We start from the raw sequence: 11,570 nt of genomic DNA on the forward strand, positions 1-11,570 counted from the left end.
AAGTATAACACCTAGGTTTGGGGTTGTTTTGTTTTGTTTTTTACATATATCTTGCTTGGTGTTCTCTGAGCCTCCTGGATCTCTGGGGGGTTGCTGTCTGTAATTCATTTGGGGAAATTCTTAGGCCTTATTTTTCAAATATTTCTTCTGCCCTATTCTCTGCTCCTTGCAGCATTCTAATGACACACACGTTAGCCCTTTTGATAGTATTCCAAAGGTACCAAATGTTCTGTTTTTAAAAATTCTTTTTTTTCTCATTGAGTTTCAATTTGGGAGGTTTTTATTGAGTTTCCTTCAAATTCACCACTTCTTTCCTTACTGTGCCCAAAAGATGAGCCCACTGAAGACATTCTTCATCTCCATTACGATTTTTCGTTTTTAGTATTTCCTTTTGATTCATAGTTTCCACCTCTTTGCTGACATTACCCACTTGGTCTTACATGCTATTTTTCCATGAGAACTTTTAACATTTTGGTCAGAGCTATTTGAAATTCCTGGTCTGATAATTCCATCATCTGTGTCATATCTAAATTGATTCTGATGCTTGCTTTCTCTTCAGCCGTGTTTTTTTCTTGTCTTTTAATATGCCTTGTAATGTTTTTGTTGAAGCCCAGTCTGTTGGCTTAGTAATAGGTCCGGAGGTAAACAGGACTTAACAATGAGGATTTCTCTTCATCTGGCTTGGAGTAGGGCTATGTTTAATATTTGTTATAGTTCTACGTTCCAGTGGCTTCAAATTCCTCTTGCGTCCTGAGTTTTGTCTCCTCTCTTGGCTTTGGGCTTCCCCTTGTAGTCAGACAGTCTGGCTCTTATAATGCTTTCTGCTGTCAGCCACTGAAGGCTTACTGGTATGGTGGTAAAGTATGGGGGAGGGAAATGTTCTATCGTCTTCTCTTTAAGTCACAGCCTTTTGGTGGGCTCGTATCTTGGAAGTGTGGCCTTCACAAGTGTTTCTGTCTCTCCTCCCTGAGTATATGACCCTCCCCCCTTACATCCCATTCCTCGTGTCTGGTGAACTATGTTTTTTGGGTTTGTTGTAGGTGAGACAGAAAGGCTAGGTGCTGGAGTAGGGTGGAAATGCCTGCTTCCAGGTTAGACATGCTCTCCTAGTGTCCCAGGACAGTAGACCGTGGTTATGGAGAAGGTTCCAGGAAGGTTATACTATTGCTATTCTTCCCATCCCCCCCCTGCCGTGGGCAAGAAGGGATTTTCCTCAGATCCTCACATGAGAACCTGGGGTTCCTAGGGAGGAAGGACCTCAGATTGTGGGGCCCCCTTATGATTGAGACCCCGGGTGTTTCTCACTGTCACACTAGTCCACATTCAGCCTCCAGCAATTTACCACAATTCCTAGTGAAGTTAAGTGGTCCCACCCTTATCACTCTGGTGTGTTCGTTGTATCTCTGTGGATCCACTTGTCTCTCCAGATTTCACAGCGTGGTTTGAGTTGAAACTTCAATTATCTGATGAATCTAAGAAAAGTCACTGACTTTCAGTTTGCCCAGTTTTTTCTTGTTATGGGGACGGGAAGGATGACTTCTAAGCTTTTTACGTGTCAGAGTGAAAACCAGCGGTCTGCAAACTAAAATGTAACCCCATTTTTTGCCTATCAGATTGGCAAATTTAAGAATGAAAATATTCAGTAGTAGAGAGAGAGGAAGGAAGTGAGCATTCTCATATGGTGATCATGGGAATCTAAATCGGGTGTCATCTTTCTTTTTTCTTCTTTTCTCTTCTTCTTTTTTTCTTTTAAAGGGAGTGAGCACACATGTGAGTGGGGGTGGGGGCAGAAAGAGAGAGAGAATCCCAAGCAGGCTCCACTCTCAGCGCCGATCCTGATGCAGGACTCGATCTCACGACCTTGAGATCATGACCTGAGCCGAAATCAAGAGTGGGCCACCTAACCGACTGAACCACCCAGGCGCCCCATGGGTGTCATCTTTCTTAGAGGCAATTTCACATTATCAGAGTTTAAGATGCACAAACCCTTTGACCGAGCAAGTCTATTTCCAGGATTCTCTTCTACAGAGAAGCGCACACAAATGTGACAATATATGTATGTACAAGAACACTTACTTAATACCTGCCCTTAATAGCAATAAATTGGAGACGACCTAAAGTGCTATCAATAAAAAAATGGTTTCATATACTAAAATAATAATACTAATAGCATGTCCGTGACACATTACTACGTGGAAAAAAATCAAGTGACTGAACAGTATGTGAATATATTATCTTTGTGAAAACAAAACAAGCGAAACATTGTTCATGCATGGTGCACGGGGCTGGGTTTACAGAGACGTGTATTTGTATCTGCTTAGAAAAGAGTCTGGAAGTGTAGATACCAAATTCCAGAGTTTAATAGCTTCTCCTCTAGCAAGGGGGAGAAGCTTCCAATTTTAGGTTAGATGAACACATTTTAAAGCAAGCGTGTGTTATTTTTATAATTAAAAACGCAAACACGAAGCAGATCCTATCCCTCAATTAAAGGGAAAGCCGTCTGGGAAAAGACGGCAATAACCTTTAGTTCATATTTCTAAACAATTCTAGGAATCTGCAACAAGTTGCATTTTTGTCTAAGTAAAAAACCTCCTGGGACTGCAGCAGGGAAGGAAAGCCACTTCTCTGCCAGTGGAACGGGCTGGCTAACCTTGGCCCGGGCAAGAGTGAGTGCAGAACTGTGACCGTCTTACTTGTCATGGTCACTCCAGTATCTGTTCTGTGTCAGGCACTTAGCATGGTCGCAGTATAGATTGGTTGAATTAATTAATGAAACGAAAAAAAGGCAATGGTCCTGTGACAAATGACTCTACCACGGATAATAGGGAAATCCGGCAAGCGGTTGATTGGAAGTTTCTCTGTTCTTACCGAGTTCAGATACCAGCTGCAGATTCTCCAATAAATAGGGGTTCTTAGCACCACGGCAATGTTGCGGAAATTAACCAGACCGAGAAAGAGTGCTGCTCATGGACTGAGAATCTTTCTCGTACTGAAATAGCAGAAGTCGCCAAGGGAAGTTTCTCCCTGCTGGCTCACAAAACGATCACTGACTCAGGAAATGACCTAAATGTTTAACATTTGAGTCTTCGTTTTTACATTCAAAAAGTAACGTAACAAACAGCAAATGGGGCCAGAATCAGGATTACCTGGGGTTTCGGTGGGTTAGAGTGTGTTACCACAAGCTCAGGGATAAAAAGAGAGAGGGGAAACCAAGGTGTATTGAGCATCTCCTGACTACTCATTGAGGGACGAGGTTAGTCACTCAGCACATGGTACCTCGTTAAATGTCACAAGCTTGGGAAGTGTTGTCATCATTTTAGAGGTGAGGAAACTGGGACTTGGAGAAGTTGGGTGACTCGTCTCGGCACGGGGAGCGAGGGGCAGAGCTGGGATTTGAACGTAGATGGGCCTGGCTCCAAAGCCCACAGTCATCTCTAGAGCCACCGGACTGTGTCCTGGCTGGTGCAGGCATGGCTCGCTTCTCATGCTAACATGAGGGCAGTTACTGAGGGGCTCCGTTACTAAGAACTCACCAGATCGGACCATCCCCTCTGGAGAACTAATCTGGAGGTTTTACACACATACGTAAGATCCCCACCCCGTCTTTAAATTCTAGACGCGAAGGGGAAATGACTCAGTATTACCAAACACGACTCTCCAAATCTTGAATAAACACAGGTGTGCTGTCTATTCCCCCAAACTCATCCCAGGATATAGAGCACCCCCCTCCCCCGACAAATCCCAGCTCCCAAAGAACTGCTTACCAGGGTGTCAGTGATGCGGAGACAGTCACTTGTTATAAATACCCTCATGGAATAAAGATCTTCATTTACTTTTCCATAATATTTGCTAACTCAGATGAAACGCTTTTCATCTTTATTTTCACCACAGCAGAAAGTTGACATGTCAGAGTGCTGCAGCTTTCTGTCTGTCTATGTCACCTTTGATTCTTTCTCACATGCATTGTGTGCTCCATGTTCAGCCTCCCTTTACAGCATGTTAGGTACTGTATCTGTTTCCACAACACGCTGTCCTGACCGTCTAATGTTCAAGTGCAGCATGGCCCGGTCCTGGACTTCCTACTTTCCTCCCCCTGCCCCCCGGCTTTATATACCTTTCACACGCCCCTCGCACCCTCTTGGATCTCCCCGGCTTCCATGCTTCCAGACAGATGTCCAGCAGCAATCTCCCATTGAACAGAGCTGCAAAGAGTCTCGCTTCCTACCTTCGTCTCAAACCTATTCCTCCCCTCCACCCTGAACGCAATTCTCCCCGTTACGACATCACCATCCATCCACCCTGTTGTTCAAACCTGGAATTTTCCTGGTTGCCAAACTTTCCCTCGCCTCCGTATCTAATTCTTCGGCAAGTTTGGAGGTTCTGCCTCTAAAACATCTCAAATTCATCCACTTTATTTCATGTCACTGCTGGTACTAAGCCACCAATCTCTTGCCTCAACTACTCTAAGCTGGTCTTCCTGCTTTCATCTGTTTCCTGTCAAGCAGCTGGAGTAATAACTTTAAAACATCAATAATATTAATATTTTGCTTGAAATCTTGAAATGTTTTCCAGTTTTACTTTGTCATGGGCTACAGGACTCGCATTATCCACCCTCTCCCTACCCACATGACTTCATCTTCTGTGTGTCCTTTAACTCGCAGCCCTGCCGTCACGTTACCATTCTTCCTATTCCTTGAACATGCCAAGCTTTTCCCTTGGGTTTCCTTGGACGCTCCCCAGATTCTTTCCCCTGGCTTTCCATGGATGGGCCTCCCTTGTATTCAGGTCTAAGCTTACAGGTCACCTCCTGGATGGTTCTTCCGTGACCACCTTAAAGTAGTTATTCCTTACTTTGCAGCTCATTCCTTATCATGCATCCTGTTTTAGCTCTTTTCAATAGCGATTATAATTATCTAAAATTACTTTGTCAATTATTTACTTACTTATTGTTTGCTTCCCCCTGTAGAAAGAGCCCTCCCCAGGAGCAAGGATTGTTCCTTGTGCAGGGCTGTATCTCTAGACCTAGGACTCTATCTTCCTGAAACAGTAGAAGGTGTCAGGGCAGTTTTCTCTTCCGTCAGCCTCCAGAGGAACAGATCACGGACTCAGGACCTGACTTAAACAATAGTATCTTCATTTTAATGTTTGCATTAAAAAATAATGTAACGAATGGAGCCTGAATTAAGGTTCTAATTCAGAATCAGACGGGCAGATAGTTGGTGTTCAATAAAAGTGTGTTGACTCTTGAAGGCACTGTTGCTTGAATGTGATGACAAAGGAGTGAAATGCTGCCCTTTACTAACCTGAGGCTGTAATTATGATAAAGGAACATTGTATCCATTTTACAGCATTGTAATTAAATAAAGAATTCTAGCTCCTATTTAAAATATGCATTGCATTATGTCACGACTAACAGGATCCTTTGTCACATCAGTTGAACATTGCGAAACACTGACCCCTTGAATTCATCCACGGAAGAAGAATATGGGGGAAATCTGCTTCCCTAATCGTGACCAGCTGGCCTTACTGAACATGCCTGCTTGATTCTCTTCACTTTGAATGCCTCGCCTCACTTCTAAAAGCTGAGATGGCCAAATACGGGCTGCCCTAATGAGTGACCTCCACCTCACCTTGAAAACAGTGCCTCCGGGTTAGCTGAACTGGTCTGTGGCAGTCCTGGCTCCTAGCCAATGAGCCGGCAGTAAAGAGGGTTGCTTGTCTTTTGAACGACACCTTTCCTAAGCGGAGGCCCATGGTGAGGACTCACCCCTCTTGGGAGTGGTGGAGGCATTGATTTTGCTCTTTTATTCCCCCTCACAAACAGTAATATATGGTTTATTCTTATCACTCGCTTGCTACCACTTGTGATCTAAAAGCAAAGATGCAAAATGCCGAGAAACACGGTAGAAGCCTGAGGTTTCCTTCTGCCTCCTAAGGAGGACTGCGAAGTAGAGGCATTTTATAAACAGCTGCATGTTCTTTGGGAGAGGAAATTGGAGGAACTGGCTGGCTGGGAAAAAAATGAAACACAGAGCTGTATGAGGCCTTTTCTTCTGATAAATCTGGGTAAACCTGAAGGAGCAGAGGAGGTAAGCGGTCCTTTTATTATCCGCAAACCAAGCCCAAGGCACGCAGGATGACCCAGGGCAACTTCTCCAAATGGAAGTGGCTCTTCGTTAACTTTAGGTGAAAAAACAACAAGATAAAATTGGAAACAGTCTGGATAAGTGGTAAGGAGGAGCCATTCATTTCCGTTAGATTTCTCCTGATTAGGTCTGTGGATCAGCTAAATTGGGTAAAGTTGTCTTTTGCAGTTTGTAAGAGATTTATTTCAGGATTCCATGTCGACAAAGAGTGCAAAATGAGTTCAAGTCAGATTCCGCATAGATTTGGAGGGAGGAGAACATACGAGTCATCATGAATGAAATAGAGAAAGATTTCCTGAGGAGTCACAGCAGTTAAATTCTTTGGGCTTTTTTTAAAAGTCTGGATGGGGGCTGCAAGATGAGTTACACCTGCAAGGGAATTAGGCTCCGCTGTTTGTTCTTGAGACTCGGGAAAGCCAAGAACGAATTGAAGCTTAGCGGAGGTTTCTGCACGTTAGCAGGACTAAAACACACAAGGTCAGAGAAATTCAGCGTTAGGGGGACTTTGAGGATCTTCTACCCAATTTATAAATGGGGACACAGGTCCAGAAAGGCTTCCGTCCCGAAGCTAGAAGTCAAGTCATTTTTAGGTTCACACCACTTTCCCCTTAATCTCTTCTCTGTCTACCTCTCTCTCTTAAGTTGGAAATTCTCAACCTATTTGAAACTACACAGGTCTGAGACAGTTTAGGTAAGGATCTGGTTGGACTTCATGTCCTAGTTGGAGACACACCCACAATTACAAAATGAAAATCTTTTCGGAAAACCGAGTTCAATAGAGGGGACTTAGAGTTTCATGCGTGTTTCTGTTTTGTGTATCAAGGGGTTTCTTTATTTCTGGGACATTTCCCGATGAAGAGAGTGGAAAAAAAACTTTGGTATGATTCAGTGATGGTGGTTTCAGTTGATTTTAATTTCTATCAACAAGCTAATTATATATTCTCCTGTTCCTCAAACCCCAACCACCCCGTCCCCAAAGTCAAATGCCACCTATTTGCTTCCTGCCTCTGTGCACTCAAAGAGAAGCTGGAGACAATGAAGTTTCAGGCAGACAGGTGTACTGGGTCTAGAATACTTGGACATTGACATGTTGATTTGCAAGTCTTTAGGGAAATATTTAAAATTATTGTGAGTCAAATTATTTCATTGACCTTCTGAAAACATGATGACCTCAAAAGCATCCCCTAGAACTTAGGCCCACCATCATTGATGCCAACTGAGAAAAATGAGAACTCCTTTTTTTACTAACTCATACTCTCTAAGAAAAAGAAAAAAAATTCTCTTTACAAGAAAACAAGCTCTTTGCACAAAGAAATGCTCTACTGCATTAATTGTAGTAACGAATGTTGGAAACTATCTTAGTATCTAGTAATAAAGCAGTGATTCAGGAAATCACGGCATATAACCTCTATAAAGTGTCGTGCAAGAATCCAAGTTGGTAGTTATGGAAACCACAGCAATATGGAAATGTTTAATAATTATGCACGGAGTAGACACTGTATTCTAGGACGTTCCTGGGCAGTGGAAATAAAGGAGTCCCTCGGATAGCTTACACTGTAGTAGAGGAATCAGGCATGGACAAGCCTTTCAAGAAGAAAGGACTATGAAGACAGAGGGCTAGAGGTATGTTCTGGGAGTTATAAGCCATTCAGTATGGCTGGGAAGACAGGGGTAGGAGGGAGTGGAGCCAGAGAGGAAGGCATGGGCCAGATTAGGGAGCCTTGGGATTTATTCTGTGGATAAAACAGTGTTATTTTAAGTTTTAGCAGGATAAAATACCTGACTACTACAGTCATGTATTCATTCGTTCACTTGATTATTTATTTGTTAATTCAAGGATCACTTATCAAACATGCATTCATTATGACAGACACCGGGACTATAAAGATAATAAAAAATGATCCCAACTCTGAGAGGCCAACAACCTTAGTGGTGGGACACTGTCATAGAAGAAGATCATTGTTAATAGTGTGATAATCAGCACATCTCCCAGGGACCGTGGAATCACAAAAGCAAATGCTTTGATGGGGGGGAGTGGATGAAATGGTCCAGAGTGTCCTATATAAGGAAGGAAAAACTGTCTTCCTCTATTCATCTTAGCTTTATTGGCTGACGCTCTGTAAATTAGATTGAGAGAAAACAAGTTTGTTAGTGCCCGCATCGCCCATGTACACAGGAGTACTCAGTGATGAGTGATTCAAAAGGGGTATAAGTTAGACCTTGGGCTTCATGGAGTTTTAACAAACACACAATAAATTTTTAAGAAAGTGACAAGACAAAGGAAAAGGACTGAGTGTCTGAGGTGGCAAATTGTGGGAAGGTAAATACATGGGGAACCAACGGATATAAGGACTAGGAGTAAAATTTGTTACACGGATTCCCTGGGTTGTTAACTTCTGTCCTTCCTGGTAAAGGAGGGGGGTGGGGGGCATCTTAACAAGTTTATATCTTGGTTTTAGGCAAATAGGGGGAGCGTGGAGAGCTTCGTTCCTATCTGTTCCTTCATTGATTGCCTTCAGCTCAAAATAATCCTTAGGGACACTGAAGTGGCATATTTTGGGGTGGCATATTCTGCTACCCACCACTTAACAGAGGACACATCAGTCAAGAAAACAAAAAACACATTAAGAATTTCAATAGAGAAAATGTAATACAGGGAATGAGTTAAGCAGGTCTTAGAGAGAACTGAAAATACAAAAAAGGAACCCTGAGGTTTCATAGAGATGGTAACTTCAGGAAGCAAAACCACCTCTGAGGTCTGAGCAAACAAAGAAGACATTGGGGTTATCAGAATTCAGAAGCTTGGAGATGGATGACACACAGAGGGGACCCAGGCCTCAGAGGGGATCCTGGCCAGTTGGCGCTGGTGTTTCTGAGGAAGGTGGGACGAAGAGCGTTCTGGGAGTGCCAAAAGAAACTGGAGTCTGGAAACAACCGCTGTTGTCAGGACGAAGGGTCGCTGCTGGGTGACATTACAGGAAAAGCACAGGTCCCTTCAACTTCCTTGTGCCTTCTGGGCTCCCTTTAGCACCCCCTATTACTAAACCAAAAGGAGTTCTGCTGACTAAAGGAAAAGGTGGTTTGCATAGTCCCAACCTCACAAAAGAGGGAAGAGAAGAGTGGGTTTGGAGCTGACAGAAAACAGCTTCATCTCCAGGTTCAGAGTATAAATCTGATCAAGTGAGGAAGCCAGTTTCCAGGGAAGGCGGTGCCGGCGGAAAGGCACCCCGCATGCTAAGGCAGGACACCATCACAGGGCTGGGTGCTCTTGGGAGTTACAAGTACTGAGGGCCCTTGTAGTTGGAATGCGAAATGCATCGGGGAAGTATTGAGCGGTGCAACTGGAGCGATTGAAAGGGACCACGTGGCCTGAAGGGCTGGGACTCCCAGGCTAAAGAGCAAAGCAAGATAATATTTTTTAAAGATCTCTTACTATATTTTTGCCTTTCAGTTATCCAGGGTTTTTTGTTTGTTTCATTTTGACCCTCGTAGCCATTAAGAATAACCTTGAATCGGAGGCTTTTTGTCCTAGGGAAGGGGAGTATTTGATAGAGCACAGAACAATAGGTCATTGCCTACATTTTTGAATTTCAAAATAGTTTTTTTAAGTCCCTAGGGAAACAAGATAGCCTGAGGACAAGCCCTTTTGATTTGCAAAAGTATGGCTTTTATGCAGAAAAAGATTGACTCAACACTCCAAAAGCTTTATTAAGAGCCAAGAAACCAGAGTTTATTCTAAGGAGCCATAGAGTAGGAATACACAGGAGAGGTGGAAGGCACATCGCGGTTCCACGGGACAAAAAAAAAAGCCCTGAGCTCCAGAGAGGAGGAACCAAACACAACGTCCGATTCCAGCGTTCGTGCAGTGTTCATTCCTCACCCCCCACGTCTGGGTCAGACCTGGGCAGGGTGGGGTGTGTGTGCGTGTGTGTGTGTGTGTGTGTGTGTGAACCTCCTGAGACATTTAACTCTAAGTTCCAGAACAAAAAGTCTGTTCCTCGATTCCCCAACTACGGCCTGTTCAAACTGCTCCCCGAAGAAGCCTGGTGTTAGCTGGGGCCACAATGGCACCTTAGGATGGGGCTGGGGCAGCGTAACCCCAAAGAGTAGAATGAATGGTTTTCTTGTTTTCAAGCTTTACAGGACTGTATACTTGACGCGTGGAACTGGAGTCTCCCATATTATTTCATGTAGCTGCAGTTCACTCACACTTAAATATAGTGGATTGTGAGAATATTCTCTCATTTATTAATCCATTTCCTGGTCAACGGATATTTGTGCTGTTTCTTGTTCTGACTCTTCCCAGCAGTGACGCTGTGAACATGGCACCCGTCTCATTAGGGTGTACATTGGGGTGGAACTGCTGGGCTATAGGCTACATGATTGTTAATTTTATAAGATAATGCTAAGTTTTCCAGGTTAGTTATACCAATTTGAATTCTCAGCAGTAATTTAAGAGTTTCTGTTGACTACATTCTTGCTACCGCCTGGTATTACCTGACTTCTTAATTTTGTCAGTCTAGTGAATGTAAAATATGACCCTGTTATCGTCTTAATTTCCATTTTCTTAAGGATTAAAAAGGTCGAACATCTTTTCATGTGTCTATTTGCCATTAGAGTATTCTGTTCTGTGAAATTCCTTTCTATATCTTCTGCCTGTGCTATCAAGTCCCTTGTCTTTTGATATTGATGGTAGGAGATCTGTCGAGACGCTGGATTCTAATCCTTTGTTATAGTTCTTGCAAACATCCTTTTTTTGTGGTAGGAGTTTTCACTTTCTTAATAGTGTCTTTTGAGAAACGGATGTTCTTAATTTTAATTTATCAGACTTTGCTTTAATGGTCAAAACTTTATGTCTCATATTTAAGAAATTCTCTACTCTGAGGTTATAAAAATTTCTCCTAAAAGTTTTAAAATTGTGCCATTTATTTTATATTCTCAATCCACCTATAAATTAATATTTCAGAATGATATGACAGAGGGGTTGGTTGATTTTACTCTTTTCAAATGGATAATCAAGGATTCCATTTATTGAATAATCTGCCGTGTACTGCCACACGTGTGCATATGTCAATTCCGTAACTACGTTTGATTTTTAACAAGTCCTGATATCTGAAATGAAAAAATTCATTGGTCTGTGAGAGTAATTTGGCCATTCTTGGCCCTTTGATTTTCTACATGCTTTTTAGATTCAGTTTGTCAATTTTTAAGAAATATTCTATTAGGATTTTTACTGGAATTGCATTAAATCCATTCAGTCTCAACCCACTCCATTCTGACTTCAATCTCTAGGACTCCACAGCAATGATCTTGCCAAAAATTACCAAAACTCTCCATATGGACAAATCGAATGGATTTTTCTTCATTCTCACCTTTACTTGACCTGTTAACAGTATTCAACACAGATAAGAACTCTTTCCTTTT

The sequence above is a fragment of the Ursus americanus genome, chromosome 20, assembly GCF_024610735.1.
Source record: "Ursus americanus isolate L20-20 chromosome 20, mUrsAme1.1.p, whole genome shotgun sequence".
In the NCBI taxonomy this organism is placed as follows: Eukaryota; Metazoa; Chordata; class Mammalia; order Carnivora; family Ursidae; genus Ursus; species Ursus americanus.